The 21,380-nt window shown below is 44.2% G+C and overlaps 1 pseudogene; it reads left to right on the top strand.

Annotated features, from left to right (window-relative positions):
* Nucleotides 1-18,272: 18,272 nt before the first annotated feature.
* LOC101580326 lies at nt 18,273-20,757 on the top strand (annotated as a pseudogene).
* The last annotated feature ends 623 nt before the right edge of the window (nt 20,758-21,380 follow it).

Raw genomic sequence — 21,380 nt, 5'->3', positions numbered from 1 at the left:
TCAAGGTCCTCGAAATAACTAAAGCTATCACCATACTAAAAACTGACAGTGCTACTAAGGACCAAAATAATGACACCTGGAGGCGATGTATCCAACACTGATTAGCTACCTTTCTCAGGAAAATGGTTTAGCTACGAAGGCCAGGCAGTAGGAATGGATTGCCCCTATTGTTTTGGGGGATATTTCCTAATAGTTAATGTTCACATAAGGCAAATCTCGTTTTAGTGACGCCAGCTTCCATGTTATGAAACTAGAATCATAAAAGAAAGTAAATATTAAGCAAGAAGAGTGCCAAACAAAATACTAATGCCAATAAGAAAGAATGCTGAAGCTGAATACAAAAAGTTGTTGGAAAATATCAGTGAGAAACAATAACTCTTTCTTTCTAAAAATCAATAAGCCTGTCAGCAGATGAACCAGATAAAGAGAGGAGATTCAAATTCCAATATATGGAACAAACAGTGAGGCATCACTACAGAGATTGTCTGCAGTACAGAAGTCATTAAGGAGGCCAGTGACATAGCTCAGCGGCCTACAGAGCCTGTTTAGGCAAGCTTAGGCAAGTGTGCAGGGACTTCAGTTTGATCCCTGGCACTACATGCCATGCCAGCCCTGCCTCCAGGGTGGGCTGAGCCGTCCACGAAGAAGAAGAAGAAGAAGAAGAAGAAGAAGAAGAAGAAGAAGAAGAAGAAGAAGAAGAAGAAGAAGAAGAAGTCATTAGGCCCTATCCTGGATACCTTTATGCCCATGACATTGGCATTTGACAAATTTTCTGGAACACATAAATGCAAAAAGTATCAGGAAGAAAGAAGTTTTAAAAATTTTTATTATTATTATTTTTTTTTTTGTGGAACCGGGGATTGAACTCAGGCCCTTCTACTGAGCTATCTCCCTGCCCACTAAAATATCTTTTTAATTAGAGAAATAAGATTGATAATTTAAAATATTCCATGACAGAAATTGTAAAGTACACCTGGTCTCACAGGTGAAGTCTTCTAAATGCTTTAACGAGAAACCACACTCATTGCATCACATCAACTGCTCAGAAAATTGCAGAGATGGAAGCCCTTCTGAATTCATTTGATGAAGTCAGTGTTAATTTGGTTACCACACCTGCACATAGGACACACGATAAACTACGGCCACTATCACCTGTGAAGGCATGTGGCACAAGTCTCACCCAAGTGTTATCAAATGCAATCCAACAAGATTGAGAAGGATAATGTAGCATGGCCTCGTGGATTTATCCTCAAATGGCAACCTCAACTGAACATTTAAAATTAGGTCAATACATGATAGTAAATAAGAAAACCACACAATCATGTCAATTGGTGCAGGAAAATCATTGGATAAAAGCCAGTATCATTCATGATTTTTAAAAATTTTTGCACACCAGGAATAAAAGGTAATTCTCACAATCTACAAAAGAGCATCTATTAAAATCCTAAAGCTGGTGCCATACTTAAAATTGAAAGATGGAATATATATCTTCTTGGTTGAGAACAAAGCAAGGATGTTGGCTAGCCAAATAGTTCAGTGGATTAAAAAGCCTGCAGGCAAGCATAGGGGCTGGGGGTTCGATCCCAGGGCCTGTCATGCCGGCCCCGCCCCCAGGGCATGCTGAGATGGCAAATGAGACTGGGCATGGTGGCACACACCTGTAATCCCAGCTCTGCGGAGGCTGTAAACAGGCAGATCACTACGCGTCTGATCTAGTAGTGAGAACTTGAACACCCTGTAGATCCTTCCCTAAAATAAACAAAAAATTAAAAAAAAGCAAGGAAATTTTTTCAGCAGTCCTGTTCAACACGTATTAGAAAGGAAGGGAAAAGACTACCTTTATTAACAGAGAATCGCTAAGTAAAAAACCAGTGAAGTCTAAAATAGCTCTTTAATTTGTTATTATTTTTTTTAGCTCTTCAATTTAGTCAGCAAAAAAGCAATAGTCATAGTCTATAAGTTTAATACTGAGCCCAGAAACTATTTGTATTTCTATAATTAGGCAATTCTTTTTTTTTTTTTTTTTAAATTTGGTACAGGGTCTCACTACGCAGCTCAGACTCATAGTGATCCTCCTGTTTCCAGTTGCCCAGCACTGGGATTATAGGTGTGCACCACCAGGCCCAGTCTCGGTGGCCAGCTCAAGCCTGGTCTCAGTGGCCAGCTCAGCATGTCTGGGGGCAGGGCCGGTGCAGCATGTGATGCCAAGGATTGAACACCAGTCCCTGCACTTGCATAGGCAGGTGCTTGTTCCACTGAGCTATCTTGCCAGCCCAATTAGGCAATTCTTATTTGGAAATTGATATTGAGCCCCTTTATCAGACTGTGATGTTTGTTCAGAATGCAAATGTTTAATGTGCACAATTTGATGAGTTTGGCTGTATGTACACAGCCATACAACCGTCATGATTATCCAAGTAATAAACCTATGCATCACTTCCAGAATTTCCTTACACTGCAGCCTGACTTGCTTTTTAATTTGGTAGGAATCCATACCCTGAGACCTGTCCTGCGGACAGGCTTGGAAGCACACAGCACCGTACTGCTTGCTAAGTGGAGGCGCATGTCGCACAGCACATCTCCGGATCTCACTCTCTCATTGTTGGAGCATTACACTGAGTGAGCGCCGGCACTCATCTCCTCCCCCTCCGCGATCCTGACAGCCATCACTCTGGTCTCTGCTTCTAGGAGTTGGACTCTTCTGACACTGCATGCAAATGATTCAGTCCATGTGTGTTCCTTGTGACTGGATCATTTCACTTAGCATAATATGAAGAGCAGCAGCATTTACAGCACACACTAAACATTTAGGCACAAATCTAGCAAGTGATTTGCAATTCTGTATGCTGAATACTACAAAATAAAGCTGATGAAAATAAAATATCTTAATATTTGAAAGACACAACATGGTCATAAATTGAAAGACTCAATATAATTAAAGTTTTGTTTTTGTTTTTTGCGGTACCGGCGACTGAACTCAGGACCCTGCACTTGCCAGGCAAGCGCTTATTCTACTGAGCTATCTCCTTGGCCCTCAATATCATTAAGCTATCAGTTCTCAACATACTGATCTATGGATAGAATTCCATAAAAATCACAGGAGGCTTAATCTATGTATTTATTTTACAATAGTGGGGACTAAACCTGGGGACTTCCCACTGAGCTATAACCGCAGCTCATTTTTCATTTTAGGACAGGGTCTGTTTGTGTCACTAAAGTTGCCCAGCCTAGGCTAAAACTTGTCATGCTCCTGCCTGTGCCTCCCCAAGTACTGGAATTTCAGGTTGTGCCAACACAGCCAGCTGCACAGCAGGAGTTTTATTGATATCCACAGACTGATTCTGATTTCTATATGAAAGGAATTTTAGGTAAAATAGAAAAAAAAGGAAAATAAAAACAAAATTGGAGGATTAGCCACTGAGAGGTGAAAGTTTGAACAGTCTCCCCAGGATCCCTAATGATTTTCTCACATGAACTAAGATGCTCATTTTGTGGGCATCCAGCTGCCATGGTCCATGTTTGGAGACTGTCACCTATGAAGAGTGACATCATCCATTCCTGGAGAGCAAGCAAGTGACTATTTCCTCCCAGGTGGATGAAAGAAGTTGGACTCTTCAGGTCATCCAGGGGCTTGGATTCCCCAGTGTGTACCACACTATCAGTGTACCTGGGGGCAGTTATAGAGGACAAGGTCTCTTCACCTGTCATCCCGGGACGTCCCCACTTCAGCCCTCAAGGAGCTGAGCCCACCTGAGGACAAGAGCCCTGTTACCCCGAGATACAGAAAAAGAACACATGATGCAGTTCAGTCTGACACCACAGGCAGACCTCCCCCTATCTTCCTTGGGCCCCATCAGTCTTACCTCGTTTCATCCCTGGACACAGGACCCTGCCTGGGACCCTCACTCTGGAGATGCCAAGCTCCTTTTGAGTCTTCTGAGCTCCCTCAGACCCGGCTGCAGAGCTCTGAAATCTCCTGCCTGCTCACCGTGCATGTGGTGGCCCTAGGATCCCAGTAGGGCCAGGCTTCTCTGGGGACTTCTCATGTAGGGACTGAGACCCCTCCTCTGGGATTAAGGCTCTCACTATTCTCAGACATCACCCATGGAAGTTAGCAGACACCCAGGAATGCTGCCTTGGGTTGGTGTCCTGAGCCAAGATGGCCTCCAAGGGACTCTGCTAGATGTGTGGGCTGGGATCCTTCCTTCCTCCTTCTGTCCTCATATTCATTCCTGGCAGAGATTACCTGACCTGAGAGTGTCCAGTCACACCAAAGCTGTGCCCTACAAGTGTCCAGCCCCAGGTGGGGATGTTCTCTGACAATCTCTGACACCTGTCCCATGCCAAACTCATTGGTCTTCCCGCACACCAAGACTCTGACACCCAGGAACCTCTGAGCAGAAGAAATTTCCAGGTGGGGATGGGGATGTTGGCGAGGCAGCTGTGGGTGTGGAGGTGACCACAACAGAAAGGCGGGTTTAGTCCAGGGCCCAGGCAGAGGCTTCCTTACTCTGGGCTCGGCATCTCCGTTCCACCTAACAAATCTGGCAGCCTCTCTGTGCCAAGACCCTGAGGAACAATGCTCCAATAAGGGCTGATTCTGACAGCTCATGAGGCGACTGTTGGTGTCAAGCTGAGACTTCTCTGCCATAAATCATGGGGGCCTGCCTCCGAGCCATTTCTGAGTTGTTGCGGAACCACTGTCTATGGAGCCCCTTCCTTTCCCCACAGCATCTCCCATCACTGCCATAAGAGCCAAGTGCTCTTGCTCTGTGCAGTAGCAGTGTGGTCCTCACAGCCAGACTCTCACACTCAGGGTCTCCCGGGGAGGACCTGGAGGAGGGTTGTCCTCTGCCCTGTGTGGTGCAGGGCTGGGAGAAGAGGCAGAACTGCCCTGTTACTTAGGGACCCTCTACCTGCTGTGGGGCCTCCTGCTCCTGCAGGGCCTGCAGCTGACACCTGAGCCATGGGTCTCTTCTGCCACCTGAAGTAGAACCTCAGAACTAGGTTCTAACAACCCAGGTTGGTCTCCTGCATCAAGGGACCACTCACTTGAGAAGCAGGCTGTAGGGAACAAGGTACAGCTGGGTAGATCTGGATTATTCTGGGGCCCCACCAGGATGGGACTTCCTCAGTGCCCCCAGGACAGCCGCTCACCATGAGCTAACTGAGCCTAGATCCTGACTCCTCTCACCACAGGACCCAGACCTGAGGATAAGGCTGTGCCTCCCAGACCCCTATGTTGACGAGGTAGAGGGGCTCATCCTCCCAAGTCTCCCCAGTGTGGTGCAGCTGGGGTGACAGGCAGATCTGGGGCACCCGTGCTTCCTCCACCAGGGGGCAGGGTTGCTTGGTCCTCAGAGCCCCTCACCCTGACCACACTGCATCTGATCTTAGATGTTAATCCTTCCTAGTCTCTGATGTCTCCTCAAGTTACAGATGGGTGAAAGGTGTATTCCAGAGAATTCTGCACCTTGAGGTGCAGGGCAGGCAGCAGAGACTTTCCTTGAATGTTCTGACCCCCTCTTTCTAGGTTGGGCTTCATTAGTACTCTCCCAGCCCTGAACCTGACCTATTTGAGCCCAGGTCCTCTCCACTCTACCCAACTGAACCTTGGGCTTCAGAACAAGTCTCACACTTAGCACTTGGGCTTCTCTGAGAATAAGAGGATCCAGCATGAGAACTCTTCCCGTGACAACATGGGTAAATCTGGGTTGTTTGGGGATCCTCTCCTTGAGATAAGAGATCCTCATATGCAACAGCCCCTCAACATGACCCCTAACTGAGCCAAATCCCCTCTGCTTCCTTTACTGGAACTCCAAAGAGAATTCTACCCTCTCTTACCACACAAGGTCCAGTAAGTGGAGGTGACAACTAGCAACATGCCTGGTGTCTCCCAGGGCTGACTGGAGGAGTAGAATGGGATTCTTGGGGCCTCTTCCTTCCTCCATTGGCAGTCACTTAAGATCCTGCAGTGCCAGAATCTCCATGCTCTGTGTACCCGAGTCTGTTCCCTGAAAACCAAGGCTCTAACACCCAAGGTCCCCAAGTGGAAAGAGATCTCCCTTGAAAGTGGTTTCTGAGGGTGCAGGGCTGACGAGGGAGGGACTGAACTTCGTTCTCTCTGTTGTTCACCTGAAGAAAGAAATCAGAACAAGGCCCTCAGGTAGATCTGCTACCATAGGGCAGGGAATCAGCGAATGTCACATCCTGCATTGTGCCCGTGGTCTGACTGCAAGAGCAGAAAGGGATTCTGCAGGTCCCTCCATCCTCATTGGTGTCACCACTTTGGTCCCCTGTCAAGCCTGGACCCTGGTGCTGCCCACCACAGCAAGGTTCCCTCACTCTAACAGAAGTGCCCTGGAGTGGTGGCCATGGGTAGGAGGGGCGTGGTCAGCCTGACATTGTTGCTCCGGGTGGCCAGCACTGACCTCTGGGGCCAGCGTGTGGAGCACGGGGTTTCTGTGACCTCATCAAGGATGACTGTGCCCTCATATGAGGTCTCTTTTCCAGAAAGAGGCGGGTTGATGTTGACAGGGAAGAGGGTGACAGTAGCACGGGGTGGGGTAAACCATGTTTATGTGAGGTGATGCATCTCTTCATGATTCCGAGCATTGTGTTCACCTTTAAAGTTCATCTGAAGTCCAGAAGCTAGATTCTATCTACCAAATCTTGCCTGTGTGGATTTTTTATCAACAGAAAGAGAAAGTATATACAAGAGTCCATGTAGACTATATTAATACACAGAATATGTGCAATGTATTAGTTTATATATTATATATATTGAATGGATGTTTAATGTACACATCTGTACAAATACATTTGCACATGGGAGATATATACTATATGTGCTTATTGACGAAAGAATATCTGTTGTTACTATGATTGATTCAATTTTTACCTGCTACTCTATTTCGAGTTCACTTTTTTCAGTCTCTGTCTCCAATCTCCTGCTGTCCTGATGTTACCTGTAGGTCACTGGAGTCCCTGCTGTGAGGTGCTGCCTCAGTTCGTGCACTAACAGAGGCAGAGCTGCAAACCTTTCCTCTGACTCATGCTGTCTTGTGCTCCCTGCTCAGCCCTCAGCCTCCCTGCTGAGACCCACACTCAGGGACCAGCTCCACAATCCTAAATCTCCCCCAGGCCTTCCTCATGTTTTGCTGTTTACACGGAGTTCCTTCTGTGAGTTGCTAGGTCTCCACTCTCTGTTTTCCATGGTGAGTTCCAGGAGCACAAGGCAGTTCCCTCACTGGCTCCTCATGTTTCTGCTTCAACCAGAGCAACTGCAGGGAGTCCAGGGTAAAGTGCCCCATGTTTTCAGTCTATGATAGCTGGGATCCAAGGCAGAAAGTGAATAGGGCAGGTTCTATAGGCCCAAAACCACTCGGTTCATGGTTGGGAAGCAGAACTAAGGAACAGTACCCAGTGGAAGGGGCCAGAGAGCACACGTGTTACTGACAGCTGAGCTTCCATGACAGCCATGTACATCCAGGACCATCTTGTCTTAAGCCACTAGGTCAACCTACTTATTAAGCAGTAAAGAATCACAATCAAAATTCAGTCCTTGCAAATTTCACACCCCAAAACATCTCTAGAACATATTTAATCTCCAAATAAAGACAGGTACACCAGCTATATAATCCCACTTAACTCCATATGACTAAAAAAAAATCAAGCTTTCCCCAAAGTCTGAATAATGAGAACATTTTTTTGAAAAGCCAAAGCCCAGGTCTCTTCTGTGACACAAGGCAAACTCTGAGCTTTGGACAACTGATTTGAATTTGTATCTGATAGCTACACATCAGTGCCTACCACAAAAGATAAAGAAATCAAAATTTCCTTTTTACTGTGTGCCCAAGAAGTACTAATTCATGAACATGAATACGTCTTTTGAGTCAACTGTGTGGTCATTGATAGGTCACTGGAGTCCCTGCTGTGAGGTGCTGCCTCAGTTCGTGCACTAACAGAGGCAGAGCTGCAAACCTTTCCTCTGACTCATGCTGTCTTGTGCTCCTGGAACTCACCATGGAAAACATCTGATCTTGTACAGTTCGTATGATGTCTCAGAGCAATGCAGTCACGCTACAACTTGTATTAGCTCTGGGTAGGGCATATTCAGGGCTTGTCAAGTAGGACAGGAACCATACACTGAACTGTGGACATTGGCCATGGAGGGGACACCAACACATGCTCGAGGTCTACCTTCCTGCAGCCAGTCTCTCCCTGTAATTCTGAAAGCAAGAGTCCTTCTGAAGAACCTACTGAATTCTCAAGAAACAACTGGCAATGTCTGTGCCCAGCCTCCCAGGTTTATGTTTAGTGAAAGCTCTAGAGCAACATGCCACATTGTCTTTGCCACAACTTGGAACTGCACAGCAGCCTTACCCACAGCAGCCCTACACATGTAACACCATTCTTGTTTGCACATTCACTTTCAAAGGTTAAAACACCTACACTAATCACACTGTCAATTTCAGCAGGTTTTTGGAAACGTGTATGTGTGAATGAACCACAAGATAGTACTGTTCAGAATAGATTTCCTACTGCATACCTTCTCCTTTCACCTAATCAGTCTTTCTTCCCTTACCTCCTCCATGAACCACTGTCAATCAGAGATCTTTTATCACCCCTCTTACATGACCTTCTCCAGAATGTCATTCAGTGGTCCTTTAGAGAGCTTTTTCGGAAGGATTTGGTAATTTTGGGTTCCTATTTATTATTAAGCTTAGTCTAGCTACAGATATGTTAGTTTCATTAAGCTCTTCAAAACTCAAACTTTCCACATATCAATTTCTCCACTTATTATTATCCTCTACCTCATAATAAAATCTAACAACTAGGAAGATCCTAGACCCCAAAGGACTCACTGCCTAAATCTATAAGAACCTTATTCAAGATCCAATGTCAGGATTCCTCAATCTGTTTCTTGAAATTGAAAGGGAAGAAGTATTCACAAAGTGATTTCTTCTTCTCCTTCTCCTTCTCCTTCTCCTTCTCCTTCTCCTTCTCCTTCTCCTTCTCCTTCTTTTATTTATTGTGGAACTGGGGATTGAGCTCAGGCCCTTGTACTTGCCAGGGAAGCGCTTATTCCACTGAGCCATCTCCCAGGCTCCCACAAAGTGATTACTGAAAGCAAGCATTAACCTCATTCCAAAACCAGAAAAAGACACAATCAAAAAAGGAGAAATAGGACACACATTTTTAAAGAACATAAATGCCAAAGTCCACAAATGTAGAGTACTGGCAAATAGAATACAAGAAATCATCAATATCATCATACATCATAATCAAGAATAATTTATTCCAGAGATGCAGGGATGGTTCACCACGTGAAAATCAATGGATATGATGCATCATATAAATGTATAGAAGAACAATCACATGATTTCTTGAATAGATGCACAAAAATTTTGACAAAATCCATGAAAAAGCACTGAAGAAAATAGGCATAGAAGAAATGTATATCAACTTGATAAAAGACATCTAAGACAAACTAACAGCCAACCCCGTAAGTGGGGGGAAGCTGTCTTGTTACTGAATTGAGGAATAAGAGAAGGATGTACATAAGCACTATTGTTCAATACAGTTCTCAAAACATTAGCCAGAACAAAGAGACAAGAGAAAAAACAAAAGGTATCAGTAAAGGAGAAAAAGAAGTGAAATTATCATCACTTACAGATGGCAGGTTCCTCTATATACAAGACCCCCCAAACTCCACTGGGACTTGTAGAATTAATAATGAAATTCATTGGCATAGCAGCTTACAAAGCCAACACAAAAATATCAATTTCATTCCTATACACCAAAAAGAAAGTCTCTGAAAAAGAAAGTAGGTAAGCTATAACTTCCACAAAAACATCACAAAATTTGAATTCTAAGGAATTAACCTAACCAAGGAATGAAAGATCTTTGCTGTAAAAAATAAGTAGTCTGAAAAGATGAATGGAGATGATAGCATAAAATACAAAGACATTGCTGTTCTTGCATAGGCAGAACTAATGCAGTCACAATGGCAATAATTTGAAAAGTGTTATACAGATTTAATGCAATTGCAATCCAAATACCAATAACATTCCTCATCTAACTAGAGAAAACAAACTTGCAATGCATATGGAACTAGAAGAGATCTCAAAGAGCAAGGGCAATCCTAGGCAACAAGAGCAAGGGAGGCGCTAAAATCCCAGACTTCAAGTTACACTACAAAGCTACCCGGATAAAAACAGCATACTGGAAAATCAAACATAAAGGACCACCACCACCATCACAACAACAAAGAGTCCTGTAAGTCAACAGAATAGTATGGAGGACACAGAAACCATCTAGGCAACACAACTTTCTTTTCTTTGACAAGGAAACTGTCATGGTTTCATGTTTTGCAAGGGGAACAGTACAAGTACAATACAGGAAACATTTTATAAGAACATTTTATAAGTTATGTATAATAGTTACCCAAAGAATCATATACAAAAAGGGAATGCCAAAAATCTGTCAATATACTAAAGAACAAATAATCCAGCTGAGGCCCTTATCCCATGATATTGTCCTGCATGAGTCCAGCTGAAGGACTAGAGCCCAAAACAATGCCTCTCACAAGTCCACCTGGAGGCCTAGAGCCCAAGACAGTGTCTCGTGCAGGCCTGTTTCATGGATCTGCAGTGGGAAGGCCCAAAGGTCAGTGGTGGAAGTTGTGCCAGTGGGATGAAGGATCTGGCCAGCAAGCTAAGGCATGTGCCCTGGGGCCAGGAAGCAACCTTCAAGGTAAGCACCAGAGCTTCCCCTGCAAAGTACCACAGCCGCTTCAGCAACAGTGAGAGTCCAAACTCCTCTGAGGATGAGGGACGCTGCCTTCCCCTCAGGAAAGCCAATGGGACAAGCTTCTCCAGGAGACTGAGCTGGGCACCATCTTCCCATCTGGAGCCAGGAAGCGATGCCCAAGGTGAGGACCAGAGCTCCCTGCAAGTGAGTTGTAGACATTGTTAGCAACAATGTGATCCTGAGCTTCTCTTCCGATAAGAACTGCCAAGTTCACCAGGAAAGCCAGCATGACAAGGTCCTCCAGCAGAACAGTCCAAGAGAACCACCAACGCCCCAATAGCTTCTGCAAACAGTTTCCCTAACAGCGTCCCAACAGCTTCTCTAGTTCTGCCTCTTAGGCTGCTGGCAACAATCCTCTTGCGGGCCTCCCACACCCAGCATCATGCTAGTTCAGTTGAGTTGGGTGTAACAAGTTGCCCATCAGTTGGCAACCAGCAGAGACCATTTTTTTTTTTCTACGTATTTAGTACAGGGTCTATAGGCTCTCACTACACAGATCGGACTTGTAGTGATTCTCCTTGTTTTCAGCCTCCCACGTGAGAGCGTAGTCCACCACACCCAATCTCAATTGTCCTCTCAGCATGCCCCGGGGGCAGGGCTGGCACGGCAAGACCAAATATTTTTGCTGCAGCAAAGGTAGCCTCTTTAATAAATGGTGGTCAGGAAATTTGCTATTCAAATCCCGTAGGTTAAGCATAAAACTTTATCTGTCACCATACACTAAAATGAAATAAAAAATGAGTTGAAGATCTAAATATTAATAGGGAAATACAATCTACTGAAAAACAAATTAGGCCAAACCCTAGAAGACAAATCCATAAGCAATGACTTGCAGAACAGAACACAAGGTACACAAGAAATATTACCAAGAAACAATAAATGCGATCGAATTAAATTCTAAAGCTTCTGCACAGCAAAGGAAACACCCGAAAGAGGGAAAACACAATCTAGAGAATTGGAGGAACATGTTGCCAGATACTTCTCACACACAAACCACTGATACGGGGAATACATGAGGAACTAAAAGGAATTAGGCCTCTGAGATTACAAGACAAAATCACCAAATAGGTAATGGGTAATTCTCAGATGAAGCAGTACGAATAGCAGTAACTACATGAAAACCTCTTCAGCATCGCTGGCCACCCAGGACCTGCAAAGGAAAAAACATGGAGATTCTATGTGCCTCCAGAAAGAAGGGCCGTCTTCAGAAACTTAAATAATAGCATATGCTAGTAGGCCTGGGAGTGTAAGCTGCCATAACCACCGCGAAAATCAGGCAGGAGATTTCAGAAAAACAACACTAGACTTTACATTAAACCCAGATATTGCCTTTTAAGTTATTTCCCGAAAGAATTAAAGACATTGCATTGCACTGTTGCACATTTATAGCAGCACAATTCACAATAGCTATGATAAGGAAGTGGCCTAGATTTCCATCAACAATGGATAAGGAAAATATAATGTTTATATAAAGTGAGGTAATCCTGGACCATAAAAAATGATAATTTTGAGTCACTCGTAGGCAAATGTGAGCACCTTGAGACCATGAGGCTAACTGCCATGAATCAGACACAGAAGCTCAAACAGCACATGGTTTCTCTTGTATGAGATACCCAAAATGTGAATAAGGAGCAAAATAAAAGATATATAGAAGGACATCAGAAAAGGTTTGGATGGTATTTGTTTGTGAAAAGGGAATAGTTCCGCAGCCAGAGGAGTAACATCTAAGAGTTGGCCAGCCACAGAAGCAAGCTTCTGGACTGTGAGACCCATCTGTGATATTTTAGTGAGACAATAAAAGATTTTTATTGATTTGGGGGAAAAGAGCAACTACGTACACAGAGCTTTAGTATATGGGAAGGGAAGCAAGATAGAGAGGGGACAGGATTGGAGGGGAGGGAAATGACATCAGAAAGGGTAACTGTACATAAGCTAAGTCCCTATGAGGCATGTCAGCATTATGTACCTAAAACTCGTGTAACTATCCAGATGTATAACAATATAATGGATAAAACGTGCATGGAACTATGGAACTACACACATATGAATATATATATATATATATATATATATATATATATATATATATGTCTGTGTGAGGATACAGGGTGGGAGAAAGAGAGGGGAATGGGATAAAAAGGATTAAGCTATGTCCTGTACATGGACCAACCCTCCACAAGGAACATGATCATCATGTAGCACAACACAACCCTTTCAATCCTCACCCAAGGCCTGTTGGCAGGTCCTGGCCTTGTACCTCTGCTGACCAGGCCCGGCTCCTCTGCTGACTTGGTGACCCACTGCTCATCAAACTGACACCTCCCTGAGCCCAAGTAGACAGAGATGAGATGCAGCACCTCCACTTCTGCACCCAGCTGCCCAGGGTCAAAACCTGGATGTGCACAAATTCAGGGGGTTCTCACACCCTTGAGTAGGGGCTCCACCTGACACTGGCTGTGTGGTGCAGCGGGTGGCAGCAGAAATCTGGATTAGCTGGGTGAGCCTTGTGGGCTGAGGCTCCGCGGGGCCCCTCAGCCCCTCACTCTCACCCAGCTGAGCCCAGACCCACTGTCCCCTAGGCCTGAAGCACAGATCTGCAAGGCTCTGCCTGCTCTCCTGGTGCCTTGATGCAAAGGGGGGTGATGGCCTGGAAATCCTAGCTCCCAGGCTGCTAGGCCATAACTGAGGCAGATGTGGGTTTTTGGGGGACCCTCTCCTGGCTTGGGGCTTCCTCCCTGTGTCCTCAGGGCCTCATCTTGACCTCACTTCTCACAGGTCCTCTCTCCTCCCACCTGCAGTGAGGACCAGAGAACTAGGCTCTCACTGTCCTCTCAGGTCCCAGAAAGGGAAACTGGGTGCTCTGCACCGTGAAGGGACAGGGCAGGCAAGGCAGGCTTTTCTACACAGGTGGAAAACCCATACTCTGGCCTGGGCCTTCCTCAGTGCCCCTGGGGTTCTCCCCTTAGTCTTAACACCACTCAGTCCCTTTTTACTCTTCACACCTGAATCCCAGGCCTCAGAAAACAGCTCTGAGTCAGTCTTGCTGTTTTATTCAGGCTGGAGTTCAACTTGCTATGTAGCCCAAGCTGCCCTCAGACTTGGGGAGACCTGCCTGATTCAGCCTCCTGAGTGTTGGCACTGTAGGTTTGTGCCAGTACTCCCAGCTCTAGTATCCTAATTTGTAATTGACTTTGAACACATCACAAACATACATTTCTCTCGTGATTCTTATAAATTCAATCATTTTGTTATATCTTGTTGTCATGTGATCCTGTATTTTGGATGCATTCAGTTTTTTTGTTGTTATATAAATAACATCATGGTCAGGATTATTTGAAGCCAAGTCTGGCCAAATCCTATCTTTTTGCTAAAATCATTCATCTCCTGGAAGCCAAGCAAAAGTCTACCTTCTTGGGTTTGAACCAATGGGAAAGGCATGTTGTAAGGTTAGAAAGAAAAATCTTCCCTGCTATTTGGTATATTAGGAAAGCCTGTACAGGCAAAAAGACTGTCAGGCGAGAAAAGTTCCACGATTCTGGGGTTATAAGCCTCTGAGCATACAACTGATAGATCCCCCAAAGTATCTATAGCTAGTTCTTTTGAGATCAAAGAGATTATAAAACTCATTCAATATATTGATGAAGACCAAGAACATTAGGTGCTGAAAACAATAGTTTCTAAAGACTGTCTTGTTTTAACATAAGGAATGCACATGCTAGATTAGATATGTTGCAATTCCAATTTGAAAATTTGAACACCACACACATGGAATGGTTAATAATATAGGCCATGTTAAATTTGGTGCCTCAGTTTCTTCAACTAGGAGAACAAGCGTCTTGTAGTTACGAGTAATGAGCTAACCCATGTACAACCTCCGGAAACCGTACTTGCTACATGGTAAACATATGAGCATTAGCTTCCACATACTCTTCCACAGATAAAGGGGATTATACATAACTTCTGCTTGCTTCCTTTTTTTGCTGTTGTTTTATTTGACTTTTTGAGATCGGGCTTTGCTGTGCAGTTCAGGCTTGACTTGGGCTCATTTTGTAGCCCAGGCTGGTCTCGAACTTGCAATAATCCTTCTGCCTCAGACTCTCCAGTGCTGGGATTACAGGCATGTGTCACCATACCCAGCTTCTTGGCTTCTTGAAACTTTTTTGTGTATCCTGTGTTTCTGTGAACAAGCTTTACTACTTCACTGTAAAATAATTATTTTAATGCTGACTTCTAGCTCATTATAGAAGCTGCAACATTTTATCCTTAAATAACTAAACTGTGATATCTTTTATAATTAAAGTAAAAGAGGGGCTGGGGAGATGGCTCAGTAGAATAGGTGCTTCCCTGGCAAGTGAATTCAATTGAGTTCAATTCCTAGTTCCGCCAAAAAAAAAAAAAAAGTAAAAGAAAATTAAAGACTTTGATATCCTCCTGCTTCCCCATGAGCTAAAAGGGGGTGCTGTCCTGAGATTCTGCACCACTTGGTGAAGGGCAGAAAATGCAGACTTTTCTAGAATGTTCTGAGACCCTCACTCCTTGGATACAATTCCATGGTTTTCTCTTATTCTGGCTAAATCAGCCCATATTCTATCAATGCCCTCTCCTCAAAGTCCAACACTCAGAACAAGGCTCTGACTGCACGCTGGGTCACCAAAGCCAACAGTGGTACCCACTGAGAATTCTTCTCAGGATGCAAGGCTACTGAGGAAGATTTCAGTTTTGAGAGGACCCTCTCTCAGAGGTGAGCTTCCTCACTCCCCCATAGCCTGTTACCTTCAGCTCTAACCAAGCCCACCCATACAATTTCTCTCACCTCATGGGAGCACCCCAGAACGGGACCTCAGCAGCTCTGACCCGAAGCCACAATGGCAGTCAGTGGATGTCACACCAGGAAATGTGCCCGGGGCCTCCCAGGGCTTGCAGCAGGAGCGGAACGGAATTTTCAAGTTCCCTTCGGTCCTGGTGGGAGGTTCGGCCTCTTGGTTCCTGGTAGAGCTGGAACCACTTTCCTGTATGCACTTGATCCCATTCCCTTGAGACTATGTATCCACCTTCCAGGGTACAGGGAGCCCGAATCTCATTGTAACAATTCAGCCTCTGTGTGATCCTAGACTCAGAACAAGCATACATCTGTGAAGTTTTCTGACCTCCTCTCTAGAGTTGGGTTTTCTTAATCCTTTATCAACTCTCATCTTGAACTTTAACTAAATTGAGTTCCCAACCTCCCTCCTCCCCTGAACTGAGAAACTCAGAAAAAATGGCCTCAGGTATCCTGGGCTGACTATTCTGCAGTCACGTCTGGGAACGTTTCAGCAAGTGCAGAAAGTGACTCTTTAGATCCCTTCCCTGGGGCTCCTCTCCTTGCTTCCTAAAGGATCCTGTATTGCACTCACTATGGACCTCCATCTATGCATCCCAGGCCAAGGTCTTTACTCCCACAGTCCTATGAGACTTCAGGGGAGGCTCTTCTTCGATTATTGAATATCTAATACTACTATGCATTATTTATTCTTATGCTTGTTATTCTATTTCTAGTGAATTTCCTATCATTTGTCAAAATATTGATTGCATTGGAAGCCAGTTCTAAACCATGGGATAGGAGGGGTTCTTGATGCTTATTAGTACAGTCTCAAAAGCCACCAAGTTTCTGTTTCCTTCTGGCCAGCTGTTTCCTCTGGGCCACTGGAACTGCTGGTGTGACATGCCACTTCAGTCTGTGCAGTGTCCTTCAGCCAGGATTTTCACAACGTTCCTCCAATTCATGAAGTCATGGATCACCTCTGCAGGTCACAGTTCTGAGCCCTAACGGCCCTGCCTCTGTGGAACCCAAATGGTAGTTCTACCCCTCAACAGTCTTCACTCTCTCCTAGGTCCTCTTTAGGCTTTGGTGGTTACATTTATTTTATTACATGTGCTTTGGAGGTACCTCCCTCCTCTCTTGCTCATTGTTTTCCTGGCTAAATTTGGTATGGAAAAGATAGTAGCACACACTTGTTTGTCACTTTTGCTCTAAGAAGGAAATTGATTTTCATTATTCTGTTCCTTATCAAGGAGTGTAATATACTGCATGTATACCAGAATTCTTTGATCTAAAAAAAGTAGGTAGTATCATAGTCATCTCAATAAATACCTTGGACACTTGCTAGGCTTCATTTCAGATATTACTAGGTGTTACCTGCTGCAATCTGAATCTTTAAATTTCAAATATATTTTGAAAACTTCAATTACCTGTAAGAACAATCCAAGTAAAACTACAGTAGTGATTTCTAGATATTGGTAAGAGTGTATGTGGAGATAGAGAAAGCTACAGTGAAAATCATTAAAGTAAATGAAGTGTTGTGTGAGCTTCCAACCTGTTGTGTTAGATGCTGAAGTCACAGGCTTGCACTCTGTAAAATATCTTTCTGACAATTTTTAATTCTTTCTGCAACATGATCATTTTATTGTTTATATCTAAAGTGTTCCACAAGTGTCTCCCAATTGCATGTGTGTATTAGCTAGAAGAACGAAGTCACGTTAGTATACATGGAGGGTGTATTCTGATTCCTGGCTCCTTCCTTGTCCCTTTCCTTCTCAGCTTCCATGGTATGGCCACATTTCCTTAGCTATGTCATTATGTTTTAATATTTCTGCTCAGCAGGGACTCAACTACCGAATTTGAGGCCAAAAGAAATTACTTCACCTTTTGAAGCAATTACTTTAATGCTTTCAAGAACATGTACAAATTATACACATAAATAAAATGGTGCGATATTTAATACATGGCTACAGTGTACCCATATATACGTCCATGCTTTCTCTAGCAAGTGCTCAGCATATTATCCCACTGACAGGAACGTAAATAGTATAGAAAATCGAGGCCAGGAAAGGAGCCATTGCTACACCTGCATTTGATTATGTGTCGAAAAGCTTTGGAAGTCATTTGTAGGAGGAATTTGACAAGATTTGGAGGCACAAGCTAGAAAAGCCCTAGGATATTGTGAGCACTGCATGACGTACAAAGTCGGTAAGAGCTCAGCAAAAGGGAAAGCGGATAGGAATGCAGAAAGAAAAGGTCAGGCTCAGAAAGCACCAGTTGGGAAGAAGGATCCCGCTGGTACTCAGACTGGATGCCATGTATGTTAAAATCTGGGAAAACTTTGTCTACTGTCTTCCAATATCCTCAAGTTTTGTGGGAGGTGGAGAGTAAAGGTGGTAGAGCAATTGCTTTGGTGATAGAAAGTACAATTCCAGCCAATGTTCTTTTTTTTGTCATATTTATTGCTAAATGCAAGTAGGAAAATGTACAGTGAGTTTCATGAGGCAATGGCATAGCTGACTGATTTGGAAGCTCTAGTGTGTCACCAGAAAAATAGCTCCTAAAAGCCTCGGCCAATGAAGTGATGATTGGTGAAAGATGAGCATTAAAAGGAAGCCAGGACTTGGGGAGGGGAGGGTGGGCGGCGGCGGCGGCAGCCATGTTGTTGTTTGATCTGTGCGTGAAATGAATCATGATGTTCAAGCTCTTGCATTAGAATCTCAGGGAATGGGAGAGCTTTTGCCTTCCAAAAATGTTTGGGAAGCTGATAATTCAACAAAAGATGGATAAAAAGGCCTACTTCTTGGGGATGATGAATGGAGAGAGACTGCATGGGGAACTTCTCACCATTCAATGTCCCAGGCTGTTAGGGTACAAAGAAGATCTGGGCAAGGTTTTCATGGAAACAGTGAAGTAAATGCAATATTGTCTCCGTGGTCTGAAAGTGGAGGCCTTAGTGGGAGCGTGGGAGAACATGTACTAAGTTCTTCGCCTGCTGATAAAGTGGATTCTCGATTTCGGAAGGGAACTTGTGGCACCAGAGAAGCTGAAACAGATGGACCTGAGGAAGCAGATCAGAAAGGCAAGCCTTCTCCATTTGAGGAGGACCAAAACAGAGAACTTAAGCAAGGAGATGATGATGATTCTAACAGAAGCGACAGAGGTTTGCCCAATGGAGTGGATGCCAATTGCAAAGATTTTAATCGCACTCCTGGAAGTCGCCAAGCCTCTCCAACTGAAGTAGTTAAGCACCTTGGCCCCAGTACTAATCCCCCAGAAGGACTGGGTCCTCTTTCCAATCCCACAGATAATAAACCACTTGTTGAAGAGTTTTCAGATCCTGAAACTCAGAATCTTGATGCCGTGGAGCAAGTTGGTCTGGATTCCTTACAGTTTAACTATCCTGGTGATCAGGTACCCATGGACTCTTCAGAAGCTACTGTAGGCCTTTTTTACTACAATTCTCAGCAGCAGCTCTTTCAGCGGATGAATGCACTAACAGTTCAGCAGTTAACTACAGCTCAACAGCAGCAATATGCATTAGAAGCAACTCAATAGCCACATATAGCTGGTGTGTTCTCAGCAGGCCTTGCTCCAGCTGCATTTGTGTCAAATCCATATATTATTAGTGCTGCTCCTCCAGGGACCAATCCATAGACTGCAGCAGGTTTGGCTGCAGCAGCAACACTGGCAGGTCCAGCCATGGTTCCACCGCAGTATTATGGTGTTCCATGGGGGTTATATCCAGCCAATTCATTTCAGCAACAAGCTGCTGCTGCAGCAAACAACACAGCTAGTGAGCAAGCAGGGTCACAAGGTCAGCCTGGACAGCAACAGGTTCTTCGTGCTGGAACTGGTCAGCATCCTCTTACTCCCAACCATGGTCAACAGGGATAGCAAGCAGAATCACTTGCTGCAGCTGTACCTGCAAATCCAACTTTGGCTTTTCAACAGAGTCTTGCTACAAGTATGCCAGGCTATCAAGTATTAGCTCCAACTGCCTATTATGATCAGACTGGTGCCTTAGTGGCTGGCCCTAGAACAAGAACTGGCCTTGGAGCTCCAGCTGGATGAGGGGTTCCCACCCCTGTTTTAATTAGTTCAGCAGCAGCAGCTGGAGGAACTGTAAATAGTCACAAATGGCACAAATGGTCTTTTTCGACCAATTGGCATGCAGCAGCCACCAAGCACTAATCTGCAGTCTAATTCATTTGATGGGAGCAGTTCTTTGACTAATAACTCCTAGAGCAGATCTTTACTTTCTCATGGACCTGGTCAGCCTGGAAGTATGTCTCTTGGCTTTGGATGTGGTAGCTCTTTGGGTGCCGCTCTAGGCTCAGCCCTCAGTGGATTTGGTTCATCAGTTGGCAGTTCTGCAAATAGTAGTGCCACAAGGAGACAGTCTCTGTCTACTAGCTCTGACTTGTACAAAAGATCTAGTAGCAGCCTAGCACCCATGGGGCAACCATTTTATAATAGTCTGGGATTTTCCTCCTCTTCAAGTCCGATAGGCATGCCTCTGCCAAGCCAAACTCCAGGACATTCACTTACGCCACCACCACCACTATCATCACATGGATCCTCATCCAGTTTGCACTTAGTAGGACTGACAAATGGTAGTGGTCGATATATCTCTGCAGCACTGGGAGCAGAAGCAAAATACCAAAGTGCTTTAGGCACTTCCAGTCTGTTTGGCTCCAGCTCCTTCCTCCTTCCTAGCTTCGGTACAGTAGGTCCGATATTACGCCTTCTGGCCCAGTAGGTTATTGGAAGATTTCAGAAACAACCACTTCCCAAACCTTCAGCTTAGAGACTTGATTGGACACACAGTCGAGTTTTCCCAAGACCAGCCCCACTCTAGATTCATACAGCAGAAGCTAGAAAGAACCACTCCAACTGATGGTGTTTAATGAAATTCTACAGGCAGCCTATCAACTAATGACAGATGTTTTTGTTTGGAAGTTCGGATCAAAAATTAGCCCTTGCTACTAGTATTCGTGATCATGTTGTATGGCTGTCGTGCTATTCAGAAGGCATTATAGTCTATTTCTTCTGACCACCAGAGTGAAATGGTAAAGGAGTTTGATGTTTGTGTTCTCAAATGTGTAAAAGATCAGAATGGAAACCATGTTGTACAGAAATGACTGATACGGCTGAGCCTGCTCAAAGAAAGATAATCATGCGTAAGATTCGACCTCACATTACTACTTTGTGCAAGTATACATATGGGAAACATATACTGGCCAAGTTGGAGAAATATTATTTGAAAAATAGCCCAGATCTAGGACCTATTAGAGGACCACCAAATGGAATGGTGTAAGAGAAGAGAAGTAATAGGATTTAACCATGTGAAATATTTTTGTGAATTATCAAAACACAACTCTACTATGAATCTTGAGTTTTTTAAAGCAAACTATTTATTGACTTTATTCATCCATTTGTAATTTTTGAGGTTCTTGTGTATATTTAGGGGGTGGGGTGGTTAATTGTAAATTATATTCAGCCCTTAGTGGAGACCTGTCAGATTGGATTGCTGGCAAAGCACAGATGCCTATATATGATGTAACTATACCAAAAAAAGCTCTCACATATTTTGTAAATTTTTACCTTGTAAAGTCACAAAAAATAGTTTTTAAAAGAAAGAGTACAGTATTCTTTTAATAAACTGGCATGCAGTCTGGTAGGTGTACAACCCCATAGCACAACAGGTTTATAGAGATGGATGCAAAATTATAGTCCCTATATTTTTTCTTTGCCTGAAGCCTTT

The sequence above is a fragment of the Octodon degus genome, unplaced genomic scaffold (genome assembly GCF_000260255.1).
Source record: "Octodon degus isolate 3935 unplaced genomic scaffold, OctDeg1.0 scaffold00249, whole genome shotgun sequence".
Lineage (NCBI taxonomy): Eukaryota > Metazoa > Chordata > Mammalia > Rodentia > Octodontidae > Octodon > Octodon degus.
The sequence above is the reverse complement of the archived record's forward strand: the minus strand, read 5'-3'. Positions and strand labels throughout refer to the sequence as shown.